Here is a 14,900-nt window from a genome sequence, read left to right as displayed (position 1 = left end):
AATATTGAGCCTTCAGTGATGTTGAATGTCCTTGCAACTTTAGGCCAGTGGCTATGGATAATTGCCCGCCCAACCTTCGTCCTCTTCAGCAAGACTTCAATATTGTACCGTGGGTGTTGAATGAATACGTTCCTCGCCTCTTGACCATGCAGGTGGTTTGAGAGGCAATCATCGGTGAACTGCTTTGAAAAGTACTGAAAACAAAGCTATGCATAAATCGCTGTTGTAAATTTTGAAATGGCGCAAGGGGCAAAAACAAGGTAAAAGAGTTGGTACCATCCTATAGTTGACTGATGTCTTCTTCATTGTGCAAACAAAGATCTTGCTGTTATTCGTCGCAAGTTTCTTCATCCTAACAATCTTTCTGAGTTTCTTGACTTGACTGATATTCATGGACATCTCATTTCCCCATATGCAAAATGGGTCGAACAGTGGGTCTAAGCCTCTGACAGCAGGACCTACATGTGCAAGACCAAATTGTAAGAAACCTAAATATTAGAATGATTCCTGCAACTGCACAATAATGTGCTATTAGCCAAAGGACCCTGCTTGAACAAACCTCGATGGTAAACCGCAGTGTCTCCCATTGTTACCCTGCAACACACATAAGGAAGATCTTGATCAGGTTAACTAAGAGTTGCCATACTATCAGTAGAATGTGTATTGAGTACAGCCAAATTCGATTGGTGTCACATGCATAACAATACAAAATTGCACCCACAGCAAATGAAAATCAAATTGCAGAACTGAACCAAATAGTTAAATGGACAGCAGACCAAATGAACCAAAATAGTTAACTGAGCACGACATTGCAGAATAGAAACATGTACTAGAAGATAAGATAGTTAACAAAACAAAGAATGCTTGAGAACAGTACTACAAAATGTAGCAATTGTTGGACCAAAGTGTTAACTGAACATTACATTTCAAAGGACCAAACTGTTAACTGAACATCAGATTGCATATTAACATTATAGAGGACAAATCACTAGAAGGCACTAGCAGTTGCCTCGAGAAAACATCACGAACTGTATTTTAAAGTAGACAACCGCGCGACGGTGTCGACGGTGGCCTCGAAGACGAGGTGCTCCTCCAAGATATGGCGGTCGACACGCATGTCAGCCATAGCGACCTCGTTCGTGCGTGCGGCCGCATGCTACTCAGCTTCACGTTATACTGCATGTAAAATGGCTATGGGCGGCGCTTAATTGGAGGAGGGGGCAGCGATTTCGGTGGAAGGTGTCGCTCCGTCAGTCGGGGCATGTGGAACGGGAAAGGAGGAGGATGGTGTGGGTGGGGTGTGGATTACCTGACCATATCGACAAGGCCGCGCAGCAAGAAGGGTCGGCAGTGAGGAGACCGCGCAGCAAGAAGAAGGGTCACCGGCGAGGAGGCGGCGCTGCAAAAAGAAGGGTCGCCGGCGATGAGGCGGCGCTGCAAGAAGAAGGGTAGCCGGCGAGGAGGCGGCGCTGCAAGAAGAAGGGTCTCCGGCGAGGAGGCTGAGCTGTCAGTAAGCAGCAGTGAATGTTTGAACTTGGAAAGCAAGGAGGAACAGTGGAAATGTGTCTTTTGGTAGGAGGGAGGGGGCGGGGAGATAGATATTTCCGCGGTGGCAAATATTTTTTGCTCGGTGCCGCGAGAAACTGGCGCGCAAGTGTAGTTCAAGCGGGGGCGGTGGACTGTAGACGACGAAGCTTCCTGCGTAAGCCAGACAAGACGGTGCGCCAAGATATTTTATATCGCATCCCACACGATTCTTTCTAGTAAACTGTTTGTGGTATACCTGATTTTTTCATTATGTTTTGAAAGACAAAATGGTGTTATGGAGGGAAAGGATGGTGTTTGAATTGCTAGAACATTTACGTAAAGTGAACATGCAACTAGTACATGAGTGTCGTGTTTAAATTTGGAATTATTTCGGGTTCCTTTGGCATTTTTATGCATTAATTAAGTTTCTGGGCATTTAATGTGCATAATTCAAATTTGAACTACAAGCACATGCTCCAGTGCACCAAAGTTGTTTGAAAAATCACATGTGTGTCCTTGGGTGAATTTCTAGGACCAATGCAAGAGATGGGAGTGAAATTCAAACATTTGGACGTCGTGGCTCGGCCGGAAAGATGGAGAAACTTGGTTTTTTAATTCCTGTAATTCCAAAACACGCCTGAAAATCATGAAACTTGGCATGGTGTCATGACATGGCACCAACATGCTGCGGTAATATTTTTGGCCGAATTGGGACAAGCTTTGGTGTAAGCTTCTTGCAAACCGGAGCTTCCCTCAAGTAGGCTCGTGGTTCCGAGAGGGAACGTGTCACCTCCGTGTGCGAAACGACATACGTACACTGTCTTCTCCTGTCTTATTTTTTTTACACAGCCATATTAGACCAAATAGAAGTACCGTGCTAAATTTTGGAATTATTTCTGGCTCGTTTCGCCTTTTTTATACATTAATTGAGTTTTTGGGCATTTAATGTGCATAATTCAAATTTGAACTACAAGCACATGCTCCAGTGCACCAAAGTTGTTTGAAAAATCACATGTGTGTCCTTGGGTGAATTTCTAGGTCCAATGCAAGAGATGGGAGTGAAATTCAAACATCTGGGCGTCGTGGCTCAGCCGGAAAGATTGAGAAACTTGGTTTTCTAATTCCTGTAATTCCAAAACACGCCTGAAAATCATGAAACTTGGCATGGTGTCATGACATGGCACCAACATGCTGCGATAATATTTTTGGCCGAATTGAGACAAGCTTTGGTGTAAGCTTCTTGCAAACCGGAGCTTCCCTCAAGAAGGCTCGTGGTTCCGAGAGGGAATGTGTCATCTCCGTGTGTGAAACGACATATGTACACTGCCTTCTCCCGCCTTATTTTTTTACACAGCCAGATTAGACCAAATAGAAGTACCGTGCTAAATTTTGGAATTATTCCGGGCTCGTTTCTCCTTTTTATACATTAATTGAGTTTCTGGGCATTTAATGTGCATAATTCAAATTTGAACTACTAGCACATGCTCCAGTGCACCAAAGTTGTTTGAAAAATCACATGTGTGTCCTTGGGTGTATTTCTAGGTCCAATGCAAGAGATGGGTGTGAAATTCAAACATCTAGGCGTCGTGGCTTGGCCGGAAAGATTGAGAAAACTGGTTTTTTAATTCCTGTAATTCCAAAACACGCCTGAAATCATGAAACTTGGCATGGTGTAATGACATGGCACCAACATGTTGCGGTAATATTTTTGGCCGAATTGGGACAAGCTTTGGTGTAAGCTTCTTGCAAACCGGAGCTTCCCTCAAGAAGGCTCGTGGTTCCGAGAGGGAATTTGTCACCTCCGTATGCGAAACGACGTACGTACACTGCCTTCTCCCGTCTTATTTTTTTACACAGCCAGATTAGACCAAATAGAAGTACCGTGCTAAATTTTGGAATTATTCCGGGCTCGTTTCGCCTTTTTTATACGTTAATTGAGTTTCTGGGCATTTAATGTGCATAATTCAAATTTGAACTACAAGCACATGCTCCAGTGCACCAAAGTTGTTTGAAAAATCACATGTGTGTCCTTGGGTGAATTTCTAGTTCCAATGCAAGAGATGGGAGTGAAATTCAAACATCTGGGCGTCGTGGCTCAGCCGGAAAGATTGAGAAACTTGGTTTTTTAATTCTTGTAATTCCAAAACACGCTTGAAAATCATGAAACTTGGCATGGTGTCATGACATGGCACCAACATGCTGCGGTAATATTTTTGGCCGAATTAGGACAAGCTTTGGTGTAAGCTTCTTGCAAACCGGAGCTTCCCTCAAGAAGGCTCGTGGTTCCGAGAGGGAACGTGTCACCTCCGTGTGCGAAATGACATACGTACACTGCCTTCTCCCGCCTTATTTTTTTACGCAACCAGATTAGACCAAATAGAAGTACCGTGCTAAATTTTGGAATTATTCTAGGCTCGTTTTGCCTTTTTTACACATTAATTGAGTTTCTGGGCATTTAATGTGCGTAATTCAAATTTGAACTACAAGCACTAGCTCCAGTGCACCAAAGTTGTTTGAATAATCACATGTGTGTCCTTGGGTGAATTTCTAGGTCCCATGCAAGAGATGGGAGTGAAATTCAAACATCTGGGCGTCGTGGCTCGGCCGGAAAGATTGAGAAACTTGGTTTTTTAATTCCTGTAATTCCAAAACACGCTTGAAAATCATGAAACTTGGCATGTTGTCATGACATGGCACCAACATGCTGCGGTAATATTTTTGGCCGAATTGGGACAAGCTTTGGTGTAAGCTTCTTGCAAACTGGAGCTTCCCTCAAGAAGGCTCGTGGTTCCGAGAGGGAACGTGTCACCTCCGTGTGCAAAACGACATACGTACACTGCCTTCTCCCGCCTTATTTTTTTAGACAACCAGATTAGACCAAATAGAAGTACCGTGCTAAATTTTGGAATTATTCCGGGTTCGTTTGGCCTTTTTTATACATTAATTGAGTTTCTGGGCATTCAATGTGCATAATTCAAATTTGAACTACAAGGACATGCTCCAGTGCACCAAAGTTGTTTGAATAATCACATGTGTGTCCTTGGGTGAATTTCTAGGTCCCATGCAAGAGATGGGAGTGAAATTCAAACATCTGGGCGTCGTGGCTCGGCCGGAAAGATTGAGAAACTTGGTTTTTTAATTCCTGTAATTCCAAAACACACTTGAAAATCATGAAACTTGGCATGGTGTCATGACATGGCACCAACATGCTGTGGTAATTTTTCTGTCCGATTTGCGAAGGCCCACATATTAACAATCAACAAAGTTATTTTGGAACAAGTGCTGTCACGTTACAAATCGGAAACACAAGTATTATTGAAACCGTGGGCGTTCGACTTACCAATTACGTGCGGCCACGCGTCCCCTTTTTTTATTTGCTAGGAGGTGCCGTGCGGGGTAGCTATTTGAGTATGGGAGGCGTGCGATCAGACCCCCGCGCGTGCTCATCGGGAGGAGAGCCCTTTGACCGCTACCCGCCGCGCACCTCCCTCGACGTCTCCATTAATGGTGCCCGAGCACCTATTCTACGGCGTGGCTATATGTCTCACTGGACTGAGATTTAAGAGAGAAAAATGAAAATCTAAAAAGAAAGTTTTACACGGATCTTGATGTAAGATCCGACGGACCTATATAGCATCGACTGCGACTTATAGCAAGCATGATGAATATAAGGACGATGACAGTGGATAATAATTGTCTTACATATTTAGAAACATAATTAAAAAAAGCCACATGCGGCAACGCCCGAAATACACAAGGGCAAAAGAAGAAGGAAGACAACGATCTGGCTCGCTGATCTCTACTTTCTTGATGTGTTGCTGCAGGCCATGGGAACTAGTCTCCGCGGCGAGCGGCGACGAGCTCTTTCTTGTCCTCAAGATGCTTCTTGAGAGCATCCACGGATTCCTCCACCAGCCTTCTGCGCTCGATGCGCCGCTTGTTATTCTCGTCCATAAGTTTCTCGACGATGACGTCGGTCCTCTTCAACAAGGCAGTGGTCTTCTCCTGCTGCTCCGCACTTCCGACGATCTTCGCCCTCAGCAGGTTGCGCTCGGCCCGGAGCTTCCCATTGCTCTCATTTAGTTGCCGGATGACGTCGGTAGACTGTTCAAACGAGGCTTGCAGGTCATCCTGCAACCTCGCCCACCTGGAGATCTGGTCCATCTGCCTATGGACGAGGGCACGCATGCGCCTGTAAGAGTCCTCGCCTGCCCGCGAGACATTTTCCCAGGCCGCCGCGGCAAGGGAGGACATCTCGACTGCATTCGCGGCGTGGAGGGACATCTCTTCTGCTTCCGCGGCACGGCCGGACCAGTCTGCTGCATCGATGGTGCGGCGGGTCCTCCGTGCTGCTTCGGCAGCGCGGCGGGACCTCTTTGCTGCTATGGCCGTGCGGCAGGACATGTTGGCTGCTATCGCGGCGAGGTGGGACATCTCTCGTGCTCCCGCTTCCAGGCTCGCCTCTCCCTGGTCGCAATCTCTCGACCAGAACTCATGCTGGCCATGGCGGACGCAAAGGAACGATGATGAATGGCTTGTTTGTTTTTGACTTTTTTTGGATGAGGAGTTGAGGAGGAATGTGCAGTCATCTTAGAGTAGTAGTATTTATAACCGCGTAGTAATACGCTGCTAAGTGGGAAACCGTTTAGGTTTTGATCGGTGTGAATAGGTTTGCAATTTGGAATGTGACGGGACGCATGCTCAAAATTTACTGACGGTTATAAGTGCGGCACTATTCCCGGAAGGCGTAAAGTGGGCACGTACGCCTTCTCGGCCGCGTACGTGGTGTTTGCACCATAGGGTGCACCGCAATAGGCAATGTCAGCACAGCATTTTAATTAGAATGGGTGTGCCCGTCTAGCACACACACGTTGATCTATCTAACTGTTTCAGTTTGTTGTGGCTAATCGCAAACAGCTCATCCATGTGAAGTGTATGCCACCAATCTCAGACACTTTGATCTGGCTTACCCGTTTCTGTTTTGTTGCCTAATCGCAAACACTTAATCCTTCTGAAGCGTATGCCCTCAATCACACACACCTTGATCTGGCTGACCGTTTCTTTTGTGTTGCCTAATCACAAACAGTTCATCCGAGTGAGCTGTATGATGTATATCGCACAGACCTTCATCTGGCTGCCCGTTTCTTTTGTGTTACCTAATCACAAACAGTTCATCCGAGTGAACCGTATGCTCTATATCGCACACGCCTTCATCGGGCTGCCCGTTTCTTTTGTTCCGCCTCATCGCAAACAGTTCATTAGACTGAACCGTATGCCCTGGATCGCACACGCAACAAAATCTGAACCGTGTTTGATGCATCCTCCATCGCTAACATTTTCACCTTTTTTTACGGTTTTCATACAGCACCGTTTGCGATTATGGCATCGCACACAGTTTCTCGAAGGGTCTCTAATCGTAATGTCGCGTTAGCAGCATCCTGCAGTAGTGATCATAAATAACAGTAAGAAAACATGATGCAAAATGGACATATCAACTCCCCCAAGCTTAGACCTCGCTTGTCCTCAAGCGAAAACCGAAATCGAAAAACATGTCCACATGCTTTGAGAGAGAGGTGTCGAGAAAAACAAAATATGGACATAGAAGCATCATGTTGATTATTATAACAACAACAAAATTAGATGTAGGACTTTTATCATATACTTCTCATGAATAAGTAATAGTTCATCACACAATCGAAGTATAAAGCAAAAACTCTATTAGAAACCAACAAACTATGTTCTCAGTCAACTTTGCAACTATAATTCATCATCTTTTCAGGAAAGGTCACGTGTCGGAGCCTTTAGGCAAGTCCACATACTCAACCATCAAATAGTCTTCTATGATTGCTAACACTCACCGCGTACACATGAGCAAAACGTTTCAACCAGACACATAGAAAGATAGGGGCTTATAGTATCGCCTCCCAACGTATTCACCTCAAGGGTGATGTCAACAATAACTCATGCATGTATATTCAACTGGACATATGTGCCTAGATCTTTCCTCACCACATGATGCTTGCCAAAGGAGAAAAATAAAAAAGAATAGAAGGAAAACTTTGACTCTTTGCATAAAAGTAAAAGATAGGCCCTTCGCAGAGGGAAGCAGAGGTTGCCATGTGCTTATTTGTTTGTATGCTCAATCCCTTAGTGCAAAAGAATGTCACATTGTATTGCCCCTTAAGATGACAACCTTTATTATGCAGTCTGTCGCTTTTATTCTTTGCCATCCAAGTTCGTACAACACTCAATTTTCTCTTACACTAAATGATCTCACACATTTAGAAGCAATTTTATTGCCTTTTTGCACCGATAACAACTTACTTGAGGGATCTTACTCAATCCCTAGGTATGTATGGTGGACACTTGAAAATAAGATTTGGGTTTAAGGGTTTTTGGATGCACAAGTAGTATCTCTACTTAGTGCGGAATTTTTGGCTAGCAAAGATAGGGGCAAGCACCACATGTTAAAGTATCCATGACAATATGACTTCTATGTGAATATGGACAGGCATAAATCATTACGTTGTCTTCCTTGTCCAACGTTAACAATTTTGGCATATAATATTTTGATGAGGGCTCAAAATCACAAAAGATTTCTAGGATAGTATATTTATATGTGAATCTTCTCTTCCCTTATTAATTCTTTCATGAGTTGCATCATTGACTAATGCTATGTTTGTCAATCTCTAATAAAATTTTCTACTTATACTTTTCCTTATGTGGTGCCATCACCTACCATAAGATTAGTATATGATCTTATTGATTTATTTCTTTCCTTTTATTTATTTCCTTTCTCTTTTCTTTATTTGCGACATGAGAGTAAAGAAAGTAAAAACTCACACTAAACTTTATTATATAGCTTGCACACGATTACAAGGATAGATCACTAAGCAAACTCTCAAGGAAGAAATGATCAAACTAACTTTTATTCATCTAAAGCAAAAGATCGAACTAAAATAAGTAAAAGTAATAAGATAGTGGGGTGATACGATACCGGGGCACCTCCCCCAAGCTTGGCGGAAGCCAAGGGGAGTGCCCATACCCGATACTCAATTCTCCTTTGGTGATGAAGAAGAAGGTGGTGGTGATGAAGCGATCCTATCCTTAAGGATCAAGAGATTCTCCAATCGATGAATGACGCTCCGGAGATGGATGATATGCTCTTGATGCAGAATATTTTCGCGAGTGAGATACTTATTTTGTATGCGAACTATTTCAATGACGCGAAAAGCCTCAATCTCAGCAGGAGTAAGGTGAGTAAGGTAGGGCTTAAGGATATCTTCTTCCTCCTCCTCGGCCAGCAGTGCTTGTGCTGTCACCGGGGATGGATCTACAGTAGCTTCCTTGCCCTTGTCTCCCTTGATGGTGTTCACCGGCTCCTCCCTCTTCGTCTCGATCTTCATCAACCAAGCATCTTCTTCCATGTTGTTGGAGGAGCAGGAAGACATGATGCCTGGCTTGATAAATCTGATCGGGAACAACAAGAAAAGAGAACAGAGGATTTCCTCACAATACGGTAGTTAACAGGTTCGGGGAGTATATATAGATTTTTTATCTTGGAGGACAAGCATACGGGAGAAAAACGGAGCACAGAAGGTGCCCCAGGTTGGCACAAACCACCTGGGCACGCCAGGCTTGCCTGGCGCGCCCTGGTGTCTTGTGCCCACCAGGGGACGCTTCCTGGAAGTTTCTTTATTTCCTAAATTATTAATATTCCAAAACTGATAAAAAATATTTTTGCGGATTTTTCGGAGTCCGTTTACTTACCATATCACGTACCTCCTTATTTTCACGATTCTGGAGTGTTCCGGAAGGACTCTTTTATGTGTTCTTCCGGTGTCAAAGTTTGGATAATATTACTTTCAACATTAATGGGCGTACTTGAGATATAATGCTTTATTCGTTGCCCATTGACAACCTTCGGGTTAGTACCTTCGGGATTATTTATTTTGATGGCTCCAGACCGATAAACCTCCTTGATGACATATGGGCCTTCCCATTTTGAGAGGAGTTTTCCTGCAAAGAATCTGAAACGAGAGTTGTACAAAAGAACAAATTCTCCGACTTTAAACTCACGCTTTTGAATTCTTTTGTCATGCCATCTTTTAACTTTTTCTTTTGAATAATTTTGCATTTTCATAAGCTTGGGTTCTCCATTCATCTTGAGAGCTAATATCAAATAACCTCTTTTCACCAGGAAGTTTGAAATCATAGTTGAGTTCTTTGACTGCCCAAAATGCTTTATGTTCTAACTCAAGAGGCAAATGACAAGCTTTTCCATAAACCATTTTATATGGAGACATACCCATAGGATTTTTATATGTTGTTCTATAATCCCAAAGTGCATCATCTAATTTCTTAGACCAATTCTTCCTGGACCTATTAACAGTCTTTTGCAAAATTAATTTTTTTTCTCTATTGGTAAGTTCAACTTGACCACTAGACTGAGGATGATAGGGTGATGCAATTCTATGGTTAACATCATACTTGACAAGCATTTTATGGAAAGCACCATGAATAAAGTGTGAACCACCATCAGTCCTTAAATATCTAGGGACTCCAAACCTTGGGAAAATAACTTCCTTAAGCATTTTAATAGAGGTGTTGTGATCAGCACTACTGGTTGGAATAGCTTCTACCCATTTAGTAACATAATCAACAGCAACCAAAATATGTGTATACCCATTAGAGGAAGGAAAAGGTCCCATGTAATCAAATCCCCAAACATCAAATCGTTCAACAGCAAGTGAATAATTCATAGGCATTTCTTGACGCTTACCGATATTACCTATCCTTTGACATTCGTCACAAGACGAACTTACGGGCATCCTTGAAGAGAGTAGGCCAATAAAATCCAGACTGCAATACCTTATGAGCCATTCTATCTCCAGCATGATGCCCTCTATAAGCTTCAGAGTGACATTTCCGTAGGATTTGTCCCTGTTCATGCTCAGGTACACAACGTCTAATAATACCATCTACTCCTTCTTTATAAAGATGTGGGTCATCCCAAAAGTAATGTCTTAAATCATAGAAGAATTTTTTCTTTTGTTGGTATGTAAAGCTAGGTGGTGGTAAATATTTAGCAACAATGTAATTAGCATAGTCAACATACCAAGGAGTACTATAAGAAACATTTATTGCAGCTAACTGCTCATCAGGAACACTATCATCAATAGGTAGTGGGTCATCAAGCACATTTTCAAGTCTAGATAAATTATCAGCTACTCGGTTTTCAGCTCCTTTTCTATCAATGATATGTAAATCAAATTCTTGTAACAAGAGAACCCATCGAATAAGTCTAGGTTTAGCATCTTTATTTTCCATAAGATATTTAATAGCAGCATGGTCTGTGTGAACAGTTACTTTGGAATCAACAATGTAAGGTCTAAATTTATCACAAGCAAACACAACTGCTAAAAATTCCTTTTCAGTAGTAGCATAATTTCTTTGAGCACTGTCTAGAGTTTTACTAGCATAATGAATAATATTCAGTTTCTTATCAACTCTTTGTCCTAGAATAGCACCAACATCATAATCACTAGCATCACACATAATTTCAAAAGGCAAGTTCCAATCAGGTGCTTGAACAATAGGTGCAGAAATTAAGGCTTTCTTGAGTGTTTCAAAGGCTTCTAAACAATCATCATCAAAAACAAAAGGAATATTCTTTTGCAAGAGACTAGTGAGAGGCCTAGAAATTTTAGAAAAGTCTTTGATAAATCTCCTATAGAAACCAGCATGACCTAGGAAACTACGAATACCTTTTATATCTTTAGGACACAGTATTTTCTCAATTGCATCAACCTTAGCTTGGTCCACTTCAATACCTCTTTCAGAAATTTTATGACCTAAGACAATGCCTTCATTAACCATAAAGTGGCACTTCTCCCAATTCAAGAGAAGATTTGTTTGTTCACATCTCTGGAAAACTCGCTCAAGATTGCTTAAACAATCATCAAAAGACTTCCCGTAAAAAGAAAAGTCATCCATGAAAACCTCAACAATCTTTTCACAAAAATCAGAGAATATAGCAGTCATACATCTTTGAAAGGTAGAAGGTGCATTACATAATGAAGGAAATATGCCCTAGAGGCAATAATATCATGATAAATGTTTATTATTCATGCTAGAATTGTATTAACCGGAAACATAATACATGTGTGAATACATAGACAAACAGAGTGTCACTAGTATGCCTCTACTTGACTAGCTCGTTAATCAAAGATGGTTATGTTTCCTAGCCATAGACATGAGTTGTCATTTGATTAACGGGATCACCTCATTAGGAGAATGACGTGATTGACTTGACCCATTCCGTTAGCTTAGCACCCGATCGTTTAGTATGTTGCTATTGCTTTCTTCATGACTTATACATGTTCCTATGACTATGAGATTATGCAACTCCCGTTTACCGGAGGAACACTTTGTGTGCTACCAAACGTCACAACGTAAATGGGTGATTATAAAGGTGCTCTACAGGTGTCTCCAAAGGTACTTGTTGGGTTGGCGTATTTCGAGATTAGGATTTGTCACTCTGATTGTCGAAGAGGTATCTCTGGGCCCAATGCACATCACTATAAGCCTTGCAAGCATTGTGACTAATGAGTTAGTTGTGGGATGATGTATTACGGAACGAGTAAAGAGACTTGCCGGTAACGAGATTGAACTAGGTATCGAGATACCGACGATCGAATCTCGGGCAAGTAACATACCGATGACAAAGGGAACAACGTATGTTGTTATGCGGTCTGACCGATAAAGATCTTCGTAGAATATGTGGGAGCCAATATGGGCATCCAGGTCCCGCTATTGGTTATTGACCGGAGAGGTGTCTCGGTCATGTCTACATAGTTCTCGAACCCGTAGGGTCCGCACGCTTAACGTTACGATGACAGTTTTATTGAGTTTTGATGTACCGAAGGAGTTCGGAGTCCCGGATGAGATCGGGGACATGACGAGGAGTCTCGAAATGGCCGAGACGTAAAAATCGATATATTGGACGACTATATTCGGACTTCGGAAAGGTTCCGAGTGATTCGGGTATTTTTCGGAGTATCGGAGAGTTACGGGAATTCGTATTGGGCCTTAATGGGCCATACGGGAAAGGAGAGGAAGGCCTCAAAAGGTGGCCGCGCCCCTCCCCATGATCTGGTCCGAATTGGACTAGGGAAGGGGGGGGGGGCCTTCCTTCTTTCTCCTTCTCCTTTCCCTTCTCCTATTCCAACAAGGAAAGGAGGAGTCCTACTGCCGGTGGGAGTAGGACTCCCCCTTCTGGCGCGCCTCTCCTCCCTAGGCCGGCGGCCTCCCCCTTGCTCCTTTATATACGGGGGCAGGGGGGCACCCCATGGACACACTTGATATACGATATTTTAGCCGTGTGCGGTGCCCCCTCCACCAGATTACACCTCGATAATACCGTCGCGGAGCTTAGGCGAAGCCCTGCGTCGGTGGAACATCATCATCGTCACCACGCCGTCGTGCTGACGAAACTCTCCCTCAACACTCGGCTGGATCGGAGTTCGAGGGACGTCATCGAGCTGAACGTGTGTAGAACTTCGGAGGTGCCGTGCGTTCGGTACTTGATCGGTCGGATCGTGAAGACGTACGACTACATCAACTGCGTTGTGATAACGTTTCCGCTGTCGGTCTACGAGGGTACATGGACAACACTCTCCCCTCTCGTTACTATGCATCACCATGATCTTGCGTGTGTGTAGGAAATTCTTTGAAATTACTACGTTCCCCAACACATAAACCAAAAGGCATACGTCTATAAGCATAGGTTCCAAAGGGACAAGTAAAAGTGGTCTTTTCTTGATCAGGTTGAGAAACAGGTATTTGTGAAAAGCCAGAATATCCATCAAGGAAGCAAAAGTGTGTGTGCTTAGATAATCTTTCAAGCATTTGATCAAGAAAAGGTAAAGGGTAATGATCTTTTCTAATTGCTTGATTTAATTTTCTGAAATCAATTACCATTCTATAACCTGTAACAATTCTTTGTGGAATAAGTTCATTCTTATCATTAGGAACAACAGTTATACCTCCTTTCCTAGGGACACAATGAACATGACTTACCCATCTACTATCAGCTATGGGATAGATTATACCTGCTTCTAGAAATTTTAATATTTCCGTTCTTACCACTTCTTTCATTGTCGGGGGAAACGACACCTACGGGATCACGTAGAATCCCTTTTGCTACGGTTGGCGGGCGCGGGGCTGTGGAAATAATGGGATTAGAAGACCAACGTAGGGGGATTATCCAGGTTCGGGCCGCAATTCGTGCGTAATACCCTACTCCTGTTGGTGTATGTTTATCTGGTGTTCTTGGACTAGCTACAAAGCATGCAGGGTCCAAAGAGTCTGAATCCTCTCTCAGTACGCCGCGGGCCTCCTTTTATAGTCGAAGGGGCTGCCATAGTGGCACACAAGAGGTGGAAAGCTATACAGTGGTCGAGTCTATCTCCTGGCACTGTAGGAAAAATGCATTTAATGCGCTGCCGACGTGTCCTTCTTGCTTTATCGGGGATGGCTAGGGAACTCATCCCAGCTGTCGCCGCCTCGCCTGTCTTCGATGTGCGTCTGAGTTGACGGGGCGTGTAGTGCCACGGTGGCTGGCTGGCTGCTGAGTTCGTGCGGTGGCAGGGTCTTCACGAAGATCTGCATGCCACCACGTAGGTGCTTTGCTGAGTTGGTCTGGAGTCCGCACGTCGCCACGCAGGTGCTCGCCTAGTTGGTGGGCTGGCAGCTGTGTGGGAACGGCGGTGTAGTCTTGGCGGGTTGGGGCTTGGCTGTGGCCCCGCGGATGTCTTCGGCAAGAGTCTTGCCGAGGCCCCGGCAAGGTCTTGCCGCGGCGTCATGGGCATCCCCGGCAAGGATCTTGCCGGGGGGGTCTCGTGGGTATCCTCGGCAAGGATCTTGGCGAGGATCTTCGTCTTCTGATTCTCATCTAGTGCTGTATGTTCTTGGTCTTCACAAAGATCTGCATGCCACCATGGAGGCGCCTCCCGAGCCTTGGTTCCAATGTGGGTGATGGCGCCGGAACTCTTAGGCTCAAGGGTGGCGGCTCTGCTGGTGTTGGGCAAGTTGCCCCGGCAAGGTTCTTGCCGGGGCTGTGGAGGCCGCCCCGGCAAGGGCCTTGCCGGGGGGGGGTCACCTCGCCCTTCTGCTCTTCGTGTCTCTGGCTTGGCGTTGGTCTGGTTGCCTTGTGTCTTTGCTTCCTTCCTCTGCCCCGCTAAGTGTGGCCGCAGCCGCGGCTCTAACTGCCCGTGCACAAGTAAAGGGCTACAAAATAGGACCCCTACTTTTGTACACCGATAGGATCCCCCGGGCCTGCGCCACACATAAGCGCGACCGTTGTTGGGCTA

The sequence above is a fragment of the Aegilops tauschii genome, chromosome 1 (assembly GCF_002575655.3).
Source record: "Aegilops tauschii subsp. strangulata cultivar AL8/78 chromosome 1, Aet v6.0, whole genome shotgun sequence".
Classification (NCBI taxonomy): Eukaryota; Viridiplantae; Streptophyta; class Magnoliopsida; order Poales; family Poaceae; genus Aegilops; species Aegilops tauschii.
The sequence above is the reverse complement of the archived record's forward strand: the minus strand, read 5'-3'. Positions refer to the sequence as shown.